The following is a 16,087-nucleotide window of genomic DNA, read 5'->3' on the forward strand; positions in this document are numbered from 1 at the left end:
GCTAATTAAGGAAGGAGCAGCCTCCATTTTTTATAAAACTTGAGCCAGAAGTTTACTGCAGAAAACCAGAGAGAATATCAGATAAAAACGCCAGGAAGAAATAGAAAAGAGATTCAAGAAAGAAGGAGGCCAACCAAAAAAGCTGAAGCATCAGTTTGGATTTGATTTTCTCTTCTTTCTAAATTCTATTGTATTAATTTCTGAGTTGGATTTTAACTGAATATTATGGGCTGTTTTGATTATGAATTAATATATATGAAATCAGCCATGAACTAATTTCTTGGTGGCTTGAATTGTTGATGAACCCTATGTTATAATCTATCCATTTCTTGCACTTTATTTTAGTAAAATCTCCCTTGATCATTCAAGTGTGCTTAAATTGATTTCTTGTTGTTGTTTGTCCAGCAATGGCAAATTATTTTAATTATATTTAATGCTGGAAAGGTTGAATGTAATAGGAAGAACTTGGATGACACAGGTCATAATCTAGGTTAGGTTATGTTAGTAATTAATATAGGGATATGTTAATTACCTTGTGTAACATATGAGAAGTGAATTGTGATTACATTCTTAAATCTGATTTTGCATAGGAATATGTTTAATTAGGTAGAAGAATTAAGGTCATAAGATTTGGGAAGGTTTTATGCATGTTAAATGAACTTTTTGTTATCTTGGGAGTTTTGCTAGAAAATTGCTGCAGCAATACGTTCGCAATGTGTTCAGGAAAAATAATATAGGGGGATTCAATGATTCAAGTCCATTTTAAAATTTATATATTTCTCTCAAGGTTCTTGTTCAGTTTACTTTGAGTAATTTTACTTTCATTTTATTGGGTTAATTTGGAAAATCAAAGACATTCAAATTGTTCACTAGTGTAATTGTTTAGTAATTAATTTTTGCATTTAGTTTTAATTTGCAATCCCTGTGGAGACGATCTTGAATACTTACTACTTTATTACTTGTTTTGTGACTGTGTACACTTGCACATTTTAATTGAATCAATTTTCACAACAAGTTTTTGGCGCCGTTGCCGGGGATTGAAATTAAAAGTTTGTGTATTATTAATTACTGTGCAATTGGTTTTCTTGTTTATTACTAATCTTGTTGCTGGATTTTATACTTGGCAGTGTGATTTCGTTGTATGAATGAGTAGCAAGATCTTGAACTAGCCCCTATTGACCCTGAGATTGAACGTACATTTTGAAGAAGAAGAAGGGAACAAAGGGCTCAAAATAACAGTGATATGGCTCAAGAAGGTAATAAAGCTGGTGATATGAGAGCTCAACCTATGTTTGATGCGGCTGTAGGAGATGCTAATGATGCAGCCAATGCTTTGAATGCCGCTAATGCAATCATTATGGCTGATGATAGAGAAAGAGCCATAAGGGAGTACGCTGCCCCAATGTTTAATGAGCTTAATCCTGGCATTGTTAGGCCAGAAATTCAAGCGGCACAATTTGAGCTAAAGCATGTGATGTTCCAAATGTTACAAACAGTGGGTCAATTTAGTGGGCTGCCTACAGAGGATCCTCACCTCCATCTGCGTTCATTCTTAGAAGTGAGTGATTTTTTCAAGTTGTTAGGCGTTACTGAAGAAGCCTTGAGGTTGAAATTATTCCCTTTCTCTTTAAGGGATAGAGCTAGAGCTTGGCTCAACACACTTCCTTCAGACTCGGTGACTACATGGAATGAGTTGGCAGAGAAGTTTCTGATGAAGTATTTTCCTCCAACGAAAAATGCTAAGTTCCGGAATGAAATTATTTCTTTTCAACAGTTGGAGGATGAATTTGTATGTGATGCTTGGGAGAGGTTCAAGGAGTTACTCAAAAAATGCCCGCATCATGGCATTCCGCATTGTATTCAAATGGAGACTTTTTATAATGGTCTCAATGCCTCTACACGCATGGTATTGGATGCTTCAGTCAATGGGGCTATTCTCTCTAAGTCCTATAATGAAGCCTATGAGATTTTGGAGAGGATAGCTAGCAACAATTATCAATGGTCCAATGTTAGAGCCTCAACAAGTCGAAAAGTGGCTGGTATACTTGAAGTTGATGCATTGACAGATTTGACAACTCAAGTTTCTTCAATGACTAACCTTCTCAAGAACATGAGTTTGGGGGGAATGGTACAACCAGCTGCTATGGGCCAAGTGGTAGATGTTTCTTGTGTTTATTGTGGATATGGGCACACATTTGACAGATGTCCATCAAATCCTGCATTAGTTTGTTACTTGGGGAATCAAAATGTGAGCCGTAACAACCCATATTCGAACTCTTACAATCCGGGTTGGAGGAACCATCCGAACTTCTCATGGGGGGGTCAAGGAGCTAGTTCAAGCGGAGCACCAATGCAAAACAAGCCTACATATCCACCGGGGTTTTCTCAACAACAACAAAGATCTCAACCACCTCATCCTCAAATGTCTCAATCAAGCTCGTTGGAGAGTTTAATGAAAGAATATATGGCCAAGAATGATGCTGTGATTCAGAGCCAAGCGGCATCCTTGAGGAACCTAGAAATTCAAATGGGGAAACTAGCTAATGAGCTAAGGAATAGACCACAAGGCACCTTGCCTAGTGATACTGAAAATCCAAGGAGAGATGGTAAAGAGCAATGCAAGGCGATTACCTTGAGAAGTGGCAAAAATGTGGAGCTTACTGAGGATAATTGTGCTAGAAACAGCGTGCCCACTTCAATACAAAGCAGTGGGGACAAAGGAGACGAAGCTGTGAAATCAAAAAAATTAAATGCTAATCCTGAAGCAATTGCTGCAGCAATTCCTCCGCAAAATGCTACAGGAGAGCCTACAAGCAAGCCACCTCCACCATTTCCTCAGCGCTTTCAAAGGCAGCAACAAGATGGCCAATTCAGGAAGTTTCTAGATGTTTTGAAGTAGCTCCATATCAACATTCCCTTGGTGGAAGCTTTGGAGCAAATGCCCAACTACATGAAGTTTTTGAAAGACATTTTAACAAAAAAAAGGAGGCTGGGTGAATTCGAAACAGTTGCTTTAACAGAGGGCTGTAGTGCTATGTTGAAAAGTAAAATTCCTCCTAAATTAAAAGATCCGGGCAGCTTTACAATTCCAATTTCTATTGGGGGACGAGAAGTTGGTAAAGCTCTTTGTGATTTGGGAGCTAGTATTAATTTGATCCCCATGTCCATTTTTAAGAAGTTGGGAATTGGAGAAGCAAGGCCAACTACACTCACCTTGCAATTGGCTGACCGTTCTATGGTGCATCCGGATGGAAAGATTGAAGACGTCCTAGTACAAGTTGACGAGTTCATTTTTCCGGCGGATTTCATTATTCTTGACTATGAGGAAGACAGGGATGTACCGATCATTTTGGGGAGACCATTTCTTGCCACCGGGAGGACGTTGATAGATGTTGAAAAAGGAGAGCTCACCATTCGAGCTCAAGATGAACAAGTCACATTCAAGGATTTTAATCCTATACGCTCTCCTAATGAAGTTGAAGCTTGTTTGGCCATAAGTGCTTCTAACTTCAAGATAATTGAAAAGATGCATGGAAAGTATAGCAATGGAGTCAAGAAAAAGGTCCCTTTTGAAGAAATTGAGAAAGGTGGGGAGCCATGGATAAGTAAGGAAGAAGAACCATCGCATTCTACAATGCTACCGAAGAAAAAGAAGAAGAAAAAGAAACATAGTAGCAAGCCTAAATCACAAATGTTGGAAGTTGGGAATAAAGTGTTTTTCTCAAACTCTCTAGTGAAATCAAGGTGTGATGGTGGGTTCTTAGTGAGCAAGGTGTTTCCCAATGGTGTAGTGGAATTATATGATGAGAATTTGGGAAGAACATTTAAGGTTACAAGGAAAGGAGTAAAGTTTGGGGGAAGCGAGGTTGAGCAATACCAAACCTCAGTTTCCTTGAAAGATCCTTAGAAAAAAAATATGAAGTTTGGGTTGCTATGGTTTTTGGAGGATTCATTTGTAAAGCAACTCAAAGAAAGAAAGAATAAAAATGCACTGAAAAAAATAAAAGAAAAAAAAATCAATCAGAAAGAAAGAAAGAAAAAATATATATATATACATATGAGTGTTTTTAATTATAGTTATTTTTATTTTAATTTCACTTTTTGTAATGTTAATTCCATTTTATTGTGATGTTTTGGAGTGGTTTTAGGTGTGTTTTGGTGTTTCAGGTATGGAGAAATCAAGAAACAAGGTGTTTTGAGAGTCATGTTGGAGTCTGAAGGTTTTACGAGATTTTTGCTGCAGTAAAATGGCAGCAAATATATCTGAAAAAAAAAATGAGGAATTCCGTCAAAGTTGGGCTGCTGAAGCACATCTTGAGCACTGTAGCAATCTGGGCAGAGAATCAAACTTGGGTCATGGTGTCATTCAGATATATATATATATTACTATAATTTTTTTTTTTTTACATATATACATATATGTGCTATATTTAATATCCTTTCTACATATTTTACTTTATATATATAATTATATGCATACACACGTAAATAGAAAAATTACATAAAAAAAAGAGAGAAAAGTTATATATATCAGCATAATGTTTATATTATCAATTTCCTGTATATATTTTTATCCATTTTATTTTTATTTTATAATATATATATCTGTATATTACCTAATACCCCATACCTCTCTCTTCCACACTCACGATCCCCACCCCAGCCGACCCACCACCTGACCCACCTCATGAACCCACGACCCCACGGCGACCCCAGACCGAGAACCACCTCACAAAACAAGCCCCAGACCCGAAACCCAAGTCGACCTCTCCGCCTCTCCACCTCGCAAAGACCCACGGCACTTCACCCAGGCACCATTCACCCAACAGCGCCTCCCACACCCAGGTGCGCCGCTGCTTGCCTGCCCTCCGCCTCTTCGCGCACCCCAGCCGTGAAAAACGTGGCTCTACTCTGCATTGTGCCCCCTGCCTTTGCATGCTTTCAGTCGAAACATCCCCATTAACCCAGCACAACCTTGACCCAGCAATCACTCGGCCTCCCAAGCGCATCCGAGTCCCTGTGCACTCCCAAGCCTCGGAACCCCAGGTATCTCTACGCTCACCCCAACCTTCAGCGCCTAGGCTCCAAGCTCCTCAACAGCCAACCACTTGGGGTACGAATTCTTTGTCAGATACACTCTTGTGACTATTTATGGGGCTTTGGCTTTCTCTATTCGTGTGTTATTTTGGGAGTCAGCTATTGGATGATTGGTTGCCAGTGTTTATTTTACTGCTCTGTTGCTGTGTTGCTCTGGCCCACTCTCTTTACTGATAAGCAGGATATTGACTTGTTGGATACCCATTTTGTTACTTAGTTGTTGTTTGTTTACCCATTATGACCACTAAAATGAGAGCCCAGAGAAAGAAACAAAAAACTACCCCACTTTCCCCTACCCCACCATCAGCCTCACCAAAGTCCACCAACCCTGAGGCCTCCACTATCACACCTGACCCCACACCACCTGCTCCTCAGCAATCACCAGATACAGCAGAACAAACCAATCCAGCACATCCCAAGAAACAGCACCCCAAACCACCCACAAATCCAAGCAAAAAGAGACCACCAGTCCTATACCATCCCCTCCTGAAACAACACCACTGAAATGCAAGACACAATCCAGGGCCACCGAGCACACCACGGCGAGTCCATCTACTGAACCCCGCAATGCGGAGACATTTCATTGCACCAAGGCTGCAAAGCGATTTGAGAAGCTTAAAAATAAAAAGTTATGGCCTGAACGGGGGTTTTTGCCTGCTGCTTTTGAGTTGCCAACCTATATCACAAAAGTTATCGAGAAGCACCAGTGGGCCAGGTTCTGTTTGAAGCCCAAGCGGGCGTGTGTGCCCCTCGTGCGTGAATTCTATGCCAACTTGGTTACCGACGCCAGCCCTGAAGTATTAGTCCGCGGTACCTCTGTGTCCTTTTCAGCAGAGTTTATTAATGAATTTTATGGGTTGCCCATTTCTATCGATGCTGACTTCCAGGAATTAGTTGCTGCCCCCACGCCAGAGCACTTTGAGGAGGCACTTCGTACAGTGGAAATTCCTACTACCTCGTGGACTGTGTCCGCCATTGGTCGTCGTACCTTATCCTATGTTGTCGTGACTCCTGAAGCCAGTGTATGGCTCGGCTTTATCAAATGGGCACTGCAACCAATCACCCATGATACAACAGTGAATCAAGACCGCGTACTGCTACTTTATTGTATTTTGGCAGGCAAAACTATCGATGTTGGGCAGATAATTATGCAAGAAATCTTCAGCTGTGCCAAAAAAAATTCTGGGCATTTGTTCTTTCCTACGCTGATTACGCAGTTATGTTTGAAGGCCGGCGTCACTATCAGCCCTTCGAAGGAAGTGTTAAAAGGGAGTGTCGACATTGATTTGGTTTCCATTCACCGCGTGCAAGGCCATGGTGCTAAATCAGATCGTGGTAAATCACCTGTGAGCGATGAAGCGCTGCCTACCTCCACTACTGCCATGATGTTGTCTATGATCCTGAGTCATGTGGCACACAATGAGCAGCAGCAGATTGAGTATTTTAAGTATGCAAAGAAGAGGGATGCTGCCTTGATTAAGTCTCTTCAGCAGAACTTCACCAGGCCCACAGTGCCTTTCCCTGAGTTTCCTGATGCCATTTTGAAGGAATGGACCATCCCACTGCCACCAGACGACCCTACTCCTTCGGAGGACACTTCCGAGGAATAGGCGGAGGGAGTTTCTTATCTTAGCTTGTATATTTATTTATTTTTTTATTCAGTGGTTTTGTATTGTCGCTATTCTGTACTTTTGACTTCATTGTTGTCTTGTTCGTTGATATTTTGATTTAGAGTCGTTGTATATTTTTTCTTGTGTTTGTGTTGTTCTGAGGATATATTTAGTCTTGTTAATATTAATTAGGGGGCTCGATGAAGATTTACATAATATGACCATATATTCCCCTTAGGTTGAAGCTGAATATCTATCTTACTTTCGTTTTAAATTATATCCTTTGGTTGTGAATGTTGCTTTCCACTGCTTGATGACTCTATTTCTCTCTTTAGGGTGTGCATAGCTTGACTAAGCAGTTTTGAGAACCTAGTGAGAGTTAGGTCCTTGTGAGAGCTTAAGTTTCTAGAATTACTTAGTGATTTTCCTTGAGGCGAAATCCCTGTTCCCTTGTCTCCTCCCCACACGTCTTTCTTCCTCATCCCGAACTGACTGAGCATTCCTGCAAGGAGGTGAAGGGTATCTTATAGGCGATGGAGGGAATCGTATGGGTGACGGTGGCTGCCACCCATTTCGCGGCCTGGACGGTCTGGAGTTTTCCCTAGATGGGTTGGTTGCATTCTGTGTGTTTCCGGGGACTTGAGTCCGAGCCTCTACGAGGCCTTGGTTGTTCTCAGTTCCCGCTGGTACCTCCGCAGGTAGATTAACTGGAGCCCTAGCTCAGGTACTACTCTAGGGTCTCGAGGGAGCGGATGGCTCTACTGGTGCCGGAGGTTGTTCCGGCCTTCTTGTGCCAGCATTTTTTCGTGGACGCCCACGAGGCCTGCGAGGAGGAACATGCACATCCCTCAGAGGAGGGGCTTGGTTTTCACGCGGAGGTGGGGGTTAAGCCGCCTGCGCCTCTACGGCTATCCTACCAAACTCCTCATTCCGCTTGTTAGCTTCTGCCAACTGCTGTTTTAGCTGCCGGTTTTCAAGTTCCACAATGGGAACGTACCGCTCAGGATTGTAATACATATCCTCATCCCTTGGAGGTGCGGGTGGTCCCCGAGAATCGGAGGACTCGCTCCTCTCTTTAGCACCCGAGTTTACCATTGGTTGTTTCCCAGGGCGTCTCGGATAGTTTTCTTCAGGAATTTTTTGATCGTTAGCGGCCATAACTTGTTCAGGGACTGAATGCTTAAGGTTCTCAATAAAAGAACCAAACTGTTGATGCCGTTTTTTGTCAATAGTGAATATAGAGCACGAAAACAATAATTAGTTATGGCCAGAAAAATACAATAAAACAAATATGATTTTTTACGTGGTTCAGCAGTTAACTCTGCCTAGTCCACGAGTCTTTGTTATTAGAACTTAAGATGATTTTTGGAAATTCTTCAAGAATGAATTCTCCAGAGTTTTTCTCAAGATCACAAAATTTCGGTCCCTTTCAAAGGTACAGGACTTCTCTATTTATAGAGGAAGTCTCAGAATACTCTCCCACACGTCTCTAGGAAGTTATTCTTTATGTAAATAAATTTAATGGCTTTAAAAGCCTGTAACTCCTATATACAAGGAAACGTCCCCTGAAGACCAGGGGGCGTATAACTGAATAATAAATACCCCTTTATTATAGGGAAGTTACAACAATAAATGTAGACTGCGTCTCTTCAAAATGACTCATTAAGATATTCAAAGTTATCAATCTACATCGTCATTGCCGTGCCAACCCAGGTCTCTTAATGACTTTCGAGTTGTAGTATTTTCCCCGAGATCATGTGGCTTCGAGCTCATACTTATGTCAGGCTCGGGAACCCCTGATCCGAGGTCATCCAAAAATAGACGTACCTCGATGTCTATCTTTCAAGCTTGTGAGGATTTCGAGGCTACCATCTTCGAGGTTGCCACCTGCTTTATAGGTTCGGTGCCTAGGTTGCGGACACGTATTTCTAGATATTTTGAGCCCATACCTGACGAATCTAGCTTTCGAGATCACAATTCTTTAGGCTCAAAATCAGGGTGTAACAGGAGGAATAGGAGTTGCTGAATGAGTTGCACCAGCTCAGCAACCAATGCAAAGAAGTTTGAGGGACTATGTGCTACCTACTGTAACGGGGGCACAGTCATGCATTAGACCTTCAGCGGTTGAGGCTAATAATTTTGAAATTAAGCCTGCTATTTTGCAAATGGTACAATCATCAGTTCAGTTTGGGGGATCACCAACTGAAGACCCAAACTTACATTTGGCTAATTTCCTAGAGCTCTGCGCCACATTCAAGATGAACAAAGTGACAAATGATGCAGTGAGGTTGAGACTTTTCCTGTTTTCATTGAGGGACCGAGAAAATAGTTGGCTTATTTATCTGGAATCCAATTCTATCACAACATGGGACGATCTAACTCAGAAATTTTTAGCAAAATTTTTCCCACCATCGCTGTCTGCAAGGTATAGAGGTGAAATCAACAATTTTCACCAAAAAGATGGTGAATCGTTGTATGATGCGTGGGAGAGGTTTAAGGAGCTGCTGAGAAAATGTACCCATCATGGAATCGAAAAATCGATGTTAGTGCATATTTTTTACAATGGTTTGTGTGGTGCTACTCGCACAATCATAGATGTAGCGTCTGGAGGAGCGTTCATGAGTAAGAGCGCTAATGAAGCTTATGATCTGTTGGAAGAAATGGCTATGAATAACTATCAATGGCCATCAGAAGGATAAACCACTAAGAAGGTGGCTGGAGTGCAAGAATTTGATGCCATCTCAATGTTGTCCGCTCAAGTGGCAACATTAACCAAACAGTTACAGCAGAACAACATTCAAGCTCAAGCTCTAGTTATGCATATGCAGATTATATGTGAGTTATGTGGGGGACCTCATTTATTTGAACAATGCACAATGAGGGATTTTAACAATATTCCTATGGAGCAAGTGCAAGCAATAGGGAACTTCCCAAGGCCCTCCAACAACCCATATTCCATGAGTTACAATCCGGAGTGGCAGAATCACCCAAATTTTTCTTGGACAAATGGTCAGGGCAGTCATCAACAATTTCAACAGAATCAACCACAGTATCCTTGACCTCCTCCTGGGTTTTATCAGCAGCAACCAGTAAGACCTGCACAGCAACAGATGCAAGCAAAACAAGACGGTCAGGCTGATGTGTTAACTTAATTTATGATAGAAACGAGATCATCAATTCGGAGCTTGGAAACTCAGATCGGACAATTGGCCACGCTTATGGCAAACCGAGCTCAAGGGAACTTGCCAAGCATTACTGAAGTGAATCCAAAGGGGAATCTTAATGAACAGTGCCAGGCTATTATTTTGAGGAGTGGAACAGTATACGAGGGAACAAGTATGAAAAAAAGAGTCGAGCAGAAGCAGGATCAACAGGCACCCAATATTGAGGACAAGAAGACTTGCGATGAGAAGGTTACTGAGAATCCTCCAGCAAGAGAAGTGATACCTTCGGTGTCTATAGATCATCACATCAAAATTCCATATCCATAGAGACACCAAAAGAACCATCTTCACAAGCATTTTGCAAAGTTCTTAGAGGTATTCAAGAGGATGCATATCAATATCCCCTTTGCAGAAGCATTAGAATAGATGCCCAGTTACGTTAAATTTATGAAAGATATCTTATCAAAGAAGAGAAAGATGGAGGATTACGAAACTGTGGCATTGACCGAAGAGTGCAGTGCTATTTTGCAAAGGAAGCTTCCATAGAAGTTGAGAGATCCTGGAAGTTTCACAATCCCATGCACAATTGGTAACTTTGAGTGTAAACATGCACTATGTGATTTGGGAGCCAGCATAAATCTCATGCCTCTATCAGTATTCAAAAGACTTGGTTTGGGTGAGGTAAAGCCAACCACTATTACACTACAGTTGGCGGATCGATCACTGGCTCATCTGTGGGGGATCATAGAAGATGTGCTGGTGAAGGTCGACAAATTCATTTTCCCTGTAGATTTTATTGTGTTGGACATGGAGGAGGAAGCAAATGTTCCAATTATTCTTGGGCGAACTTTTCTAGCAACAGAACAAGCTCTCATTGATGTTCAAAAGGGAGAGCTTAAACTCAGAGTTCAGGGGAATGAGGTGGTATTTAGTGTCTTCAAGGCAATGACATATCCGATGGCTAGTGACAGTTGCTACAGTGTGGATGTAATAGATAAAGCAGTCTCGGAAAGAAGGGTGAGTAGTGATGCTTTAGAGGCAGTGTTGACAGGTGGTGAGGAAGATGATGATGATGAAGAAGAGACGAAAGAATATGTAAAGTGGATTAATTCTTACCACCCGTACATGAAGAAATTTGAAGAGTTGGCAGAGGCCATGGAACGACCATTAACATCCATTCAGCAGCCACTGAATTTGGAATTAAAGGTTATTCCTGATCATTTGTGTTATGCGTACTTAGGGGAGAATGAGACTTTACCGGTAATTGTTTCAGCTGATCTCTCAAAAAACTGAATTGGAGAAATTGTTGAGGGTTTTACGGGCTCATAAATTGGCCATTGGGTGGACATTGGCGGATATTAGAGGGATAAGTCCTTCAACAGTAATGCATCGAATCTTAGTGGAGGAAGAAGGCAAGCCCTCTATAGAGGCTCAAAGAAGGCTCAATCCAGCTATGAAGGAGGTTGTACTTGAGTAGATCCTTAAATGGTTGGACGTCGGGTTGATCTACCCAATTTCTGATAGTGCTTGGGTGAGTCCAGTGTAGGTGGTTCCAAAGAAGGGTGGAATACTAGTAGTCAAGAATGAAAATAATGAGGTAATCCCAACTCGAACTGTGACCGGGTGGCGCATTTGCATTGACTATCACAAGTTAAATAAGGCGACACGAAAAGATCACTTCCCACTTCCCTTTGTTGATCAAATGTTGGATAGGTTGGCAGGCAATGAGTATTATTGCTTCTTATATGGTTACTCAGGGTATCATCAAATTTCCATCGCACTAGAGGACCAAGAGAAAACGACATTTACATGTCCCTATGGCACGTTCGCTTTCAGGAGAATGCCATTTGGACTATGTAATGCACCAGCAACATTCCAACAGTGCATGATGGCTATCTTTTCAGATATGGTGGAAAGGAGCATTGAGATTTTCATGGATGATTTTTCTGTCTTTGTCTCTTCATTTGATCTGTGTTTGGGTAACTTGGAGAATGTATTAAACCGATGTGAAAAAGAAAATCTGGTGTTAAACTAGGAAAAATGCCATTTTATGGTCAAGGAGGGCATAGTACTTGGGCACAGAATCTCTAGTAAAGGTATTGATGTGGATCGAGCCAAGATCTCAATAATAGAAAATCTTCCACCACCATTGTTAGTAAAAAGGGTATGAAGTTTCCTTAGACATGCTAGATTTTACAAAAGATTTATCAAAGATTTTTCAAAAATTTCAAAGCCCCTTTCGACCTTGTTAATGAACGGAGTGAAATTTGATTTTTATGAAGATTGCTTAAAAGCCTTCCTAATGTTAAAGGAGAAGTTGATTTCTGCAACAATAGTTGTTGCACAAAATTGAGACCTTCCATTCGAATTGATGTGCGATGCCAGTGACTATGCAGTTGGGGCAGTCTTGGGTCAAAGAATTGATAGGGTCTTTTACACTATTTATTATGCAAGTAGAACAATGAATGAAGCTCAATTAAACTATGCCACCACAGAAAAGGAACTACTTGCAATAGTGTTTGCAATCGATAAGTTTTGGCCATATCTCATTGGAAATAAGGTCATAGTGTACACTGATCATTCAGCAATAAAGTACCTCATGACAAAGAAAGATACAAAGCCTCGATTGATTCGGTGGATACTGTTATTACAAGAGTTCGATATTGAGATAAGAGATAAGAAAGGAACAGAGAATTCGGTAGTAGACCACTTATCGAGGTTGGAGGTTGCAGAGACGCTGGGTAAGAAAGAAGTGCAGATAAATGACAATTTCCCCAATGAGCAATTATTTGCCATCAGAGGAGAGCTGATTGTCCCGTGGTATGCTGATTATGTGAATTTCTAGGCAGCTAACATAGTTCCTTTGGAGATGTCTAAACAACAGCTTAAAAAGTTTTATTCTGAAGTAAAACACTATTATTGGGAAGAACCGATTCTCTACAACCATTGTGCTGATCAAATCATTCGTCGTTGTGTGCCTGAAGAGGAAATGTATTCCATATTGTCTCACTGCCACACGTTGCAATGTGGAGGGCATTTTGGGGGCAATAGGACAGCAGCCAAGGTACTTCAATCGGGGTTCTTTTGGCCTAGTCTTTTTAAAGATGCTCATAACTTCGTCAAGGCATGTGATCTTTGCCAACGCACTGGTAACATCGCAAGGAGGAATGAAATGCCTTTGACCAGAATTTTGGAAGTGGAACTTTTCAATGTTTGGGGAATTGACTTCATGGGGCCTTTTCTGTCGTCATATAACAATCTTTATATATTGCTTGCTGTTGATTATGTATTCAAGTGGGTTGAAGCAGCAGCAACACCAGCTAATGACGGTAAAACAGTTCTCAATTTCCTTCAGAAATTTATTTTTTCTCGGTTTGGAACTCCTAGAGCTATAGTTAATGATGAGGGGAGCCATTTCTGTAATAAGCAATTTGATGCACTGTTGTCTCGATACGGTGTAAGACATCGAACTGCTTTGCCTTATCACCCTCAAAGCAATGGCCAAGCAGAAATCTTAAATAGGGAAGTGAAGAGTATTTTAGAGAAAATGGTGCAAAGCTCGAGGAAAGATTGGTCCAAAAGACTTGATGATGCATTATGGGTGTATAGGACAGCTTTCAAAACTCCAATTGGTATGTCACCATATAGATTGGTTTTTGGTAAAGCGTGTCATTTACCAGTTGAGTTAGAGCACCGAGCCTGCTGGGCAATGAAGAAACTGAACATGGACATGACTGCAGCGGGAGAGAAGAGAATGTTGTAGTTGAATGAGTTAGAGGAATTCTAGAATGAGGCATATGAAAATGCTAAAATCTACAAGGAATGAACTAAAGCATGGCATGACAAGAATCTTGTACAAAAAGAATTTCACCCAGGGCAGCAGTTGTTATTATTTAATTCAAGATTGAAGCTCTTCCCATGAAAACTGAAGTCTAGATGGTCCGGGCCTTATATAATTGTGAAAGTATTTCCATATGGAGTAGTTGAAATATGCAGCGAGAAGAAAGGAACTTTTAAAGTGAATGGGCAGACACATAAGCCGTAGTTGGGAGGTCCCTATGATAAAGCCAAGTCGGTCATCCTCCTGCACCCTCAATGATGAGTAATCCAGCGTCCGGCTAAATGACATTAACAACAGCGCCCTTGAGAGGCATCTCAAGCTTATGTTTTCTTACTTTTAATTTTTATGCTATTTTTAGTTGAACAATTTTATTTTATGTTATTTTAATTTGTTTTTGTTTAATTTTTGTAAATATTTTATGTAATTAGAACCATGAAAATCGTGAAAAAAGGGGCTATATCACAAAAGTTGAATTAGAGCCGCAGCTCTAACAATTAGAGCCACGGCTCTAATGTGATCAGAAAGGGATGAACCAGAAAAAAATAAATTAGAGTCACAGCTCAAGGAGTTAGAGCTGCGGCGCTACCTATGTCAGAAGTGATGAGGATTTTGGGAGAATTTGAGCCGCAGCTCTATGATTTAGAGTCGCACCTCTACAGAAGTCAGAGAGCCAGTACAGAAAAAAATTCGGAATTAGAGCCACAACTCTATTACACAGCACCGCGGCCCTAAAAGAATCCAAGCCTTATTTTTTGCCCAGTTCTGAATTAGAGCCGCGACTCTACCCAACAAAGTTGCGGCGCCAAATGGGCCCATATTCGAATTTTAAGGGTTTTTCATCCTATTTTTTTTCCCACAATCTCATTTCATTCCGCTTCTTTCTTCTTTTCTTCCTCTTCTCCGACCAAGTCAGTCCCAAAACACCATAGCCACCACAACCTAGCCATCATACCACCCTTAATCTTCCATTAAACCAAATTTTTATCCTTTCTCCTTCATTCAACAGCCTCAATCTTCTTCAATTTTCTCTAAGACACATTTCCTTTCAATTTTTGACACCCCTAACACCTAATTTTTGAATCTTAGAGAAATCTTGGAAAAGTTTTGGCATTTTGGGCATCTCTACTCCTCAAGATCATCTCTCTCATCTCAAGTAAGTGGCCTTTCTCAATTGTTTTCATTGCAAGTGGATGGATAATGATTTATGAATAGTAGAGAGAGTTTTATCTATAAGAAAATTTTATAAATTTGAGAATTGTTGTTATTGGTTGTGTTCTGGTATTTTGATGGAAGATTTAGGTCATTGAGAAAATTTGGGAAGTTAAGAAATCTAGGAGAGGTGCTGCTCAAATTAAATTTGACTATTTGGGGGTATTTGTCCCAACTTTTGTTACATAATGTCACCTAAGACTAGAAATAAGACCAAAGATATGGGTAAGGCTTCCACGTCAAGGGCTCGGGATGGTCCTCTTCCACCAACCCCTTCAGACTTTGATGCTGCAAGGTTTGTGAATAAAAAGGCTCAGGATAGATATCTCAAGTTGTGCACCAAGTCGGTCATTCATGAGAGGGGTATCGAGTATAGCAATGAACCATATGAGAATGACCCACTCAATGAAAGCATCCGAGCAAATATAGCGGCAAGGCGATGTCAAGGGTTTGTAAAAAGGATATCATAAGAGCAAATATTTCTATTTGCTATGAATTTTATGCCAATTATCCGGAAACAAGGGGACGAAAGAAGTGCTTTGTTAGGGGTGTATGGGTTCCCACTACTGCGGACACATTGAATTCCCTCTATAGTACTCCTAGTTATGAGGGGAATGAAGAACAGTACGAGGTGTTAGTTGAGGGTGAAATTTATCATGATGAAATTGTTAATACGATTTCATTCCCTGGAGCGGAGTGGATAATTACTCATAATGAGTATGCTGGGTTGCATTTGTGTCAGTTCACCCAGGAAGCTCGAGCATGGCTATACTTTGTTAGTAGTCGGTTGATGCCATCTGGGCACTTGTTGACCATCAATATGGAACATATTTATTTAGTCTATGCTTTAGTGAAGGGGCTTAATGTGGATGTTGGCCGTAGAATTCGTGAAAGTATCAACCATGTTCTGAGTGGTTCCACCACTATTGGACTGCCTCATATCCACTTCTTAACAGATTTATGCCTTACCTATGAGTTACCAGTTTATGACAACAATGTGACTCTGAAGGCAAAACCTCCCATCACTCGAGCAAAAATTACCAACTATCCGCTGCCTATTCCGTATGTCCCAGCTCTTCCTTGGAATCGTGCTAAAGCAGTACAACAAGAAGAAGACCCAGATCTTGGGGGGGGGGGGGGGGGGGGGGGACGGAAATGATGGGAAT

The 16,087-nt window shown here is 41.0% G+C and overlaps 2 non-coding genes across 2 annotated transcripts; both read right to left on the minus strand.

The window, feature by feature from the left end:
* Nucleotides 1-1,741: 1,741 nt before the first annotated feature.
* On the minus strand, nt 1,742-1,848 carry LOC133780858 (small nucleolar RNA R71). The gene has a single exon (XR_009869667.1). It is a non-coding gene; the product is annotated as a small nucleolar RNA R71 (small nucleolar RNA).
* Nucleotides 1,849-9,130: 7,282 nt separating this feature from the next.
* Nucleotides 9,131-9,237, minus strand: LOC133781133 (small nucleolar RNA R71). Its single transcript, XR_009869927.1, has one exon. It is a non-coding gene; the product is annotated as a small nucleolar RNA R71 (small nucleolar RNA).
* Between the last annotated feature and the right edge of the window lie 6,850 nt (nt 9,238-16,087).

This window comes from Humulus lupulus, chromosome 5, assembly GCF_963169125.1.
Source record: "Humulus lupulus chromosome 5, drHumLupu1.1, whole genome shotgun sequence".
Taxonomy (NCBI): domain Eukaryota; kingdom Viridiplantae; phylum Streptophyta; class Magnoliopsida; order Rosales; family Cannabaceae; genus Humulus; species Humulus lupulus.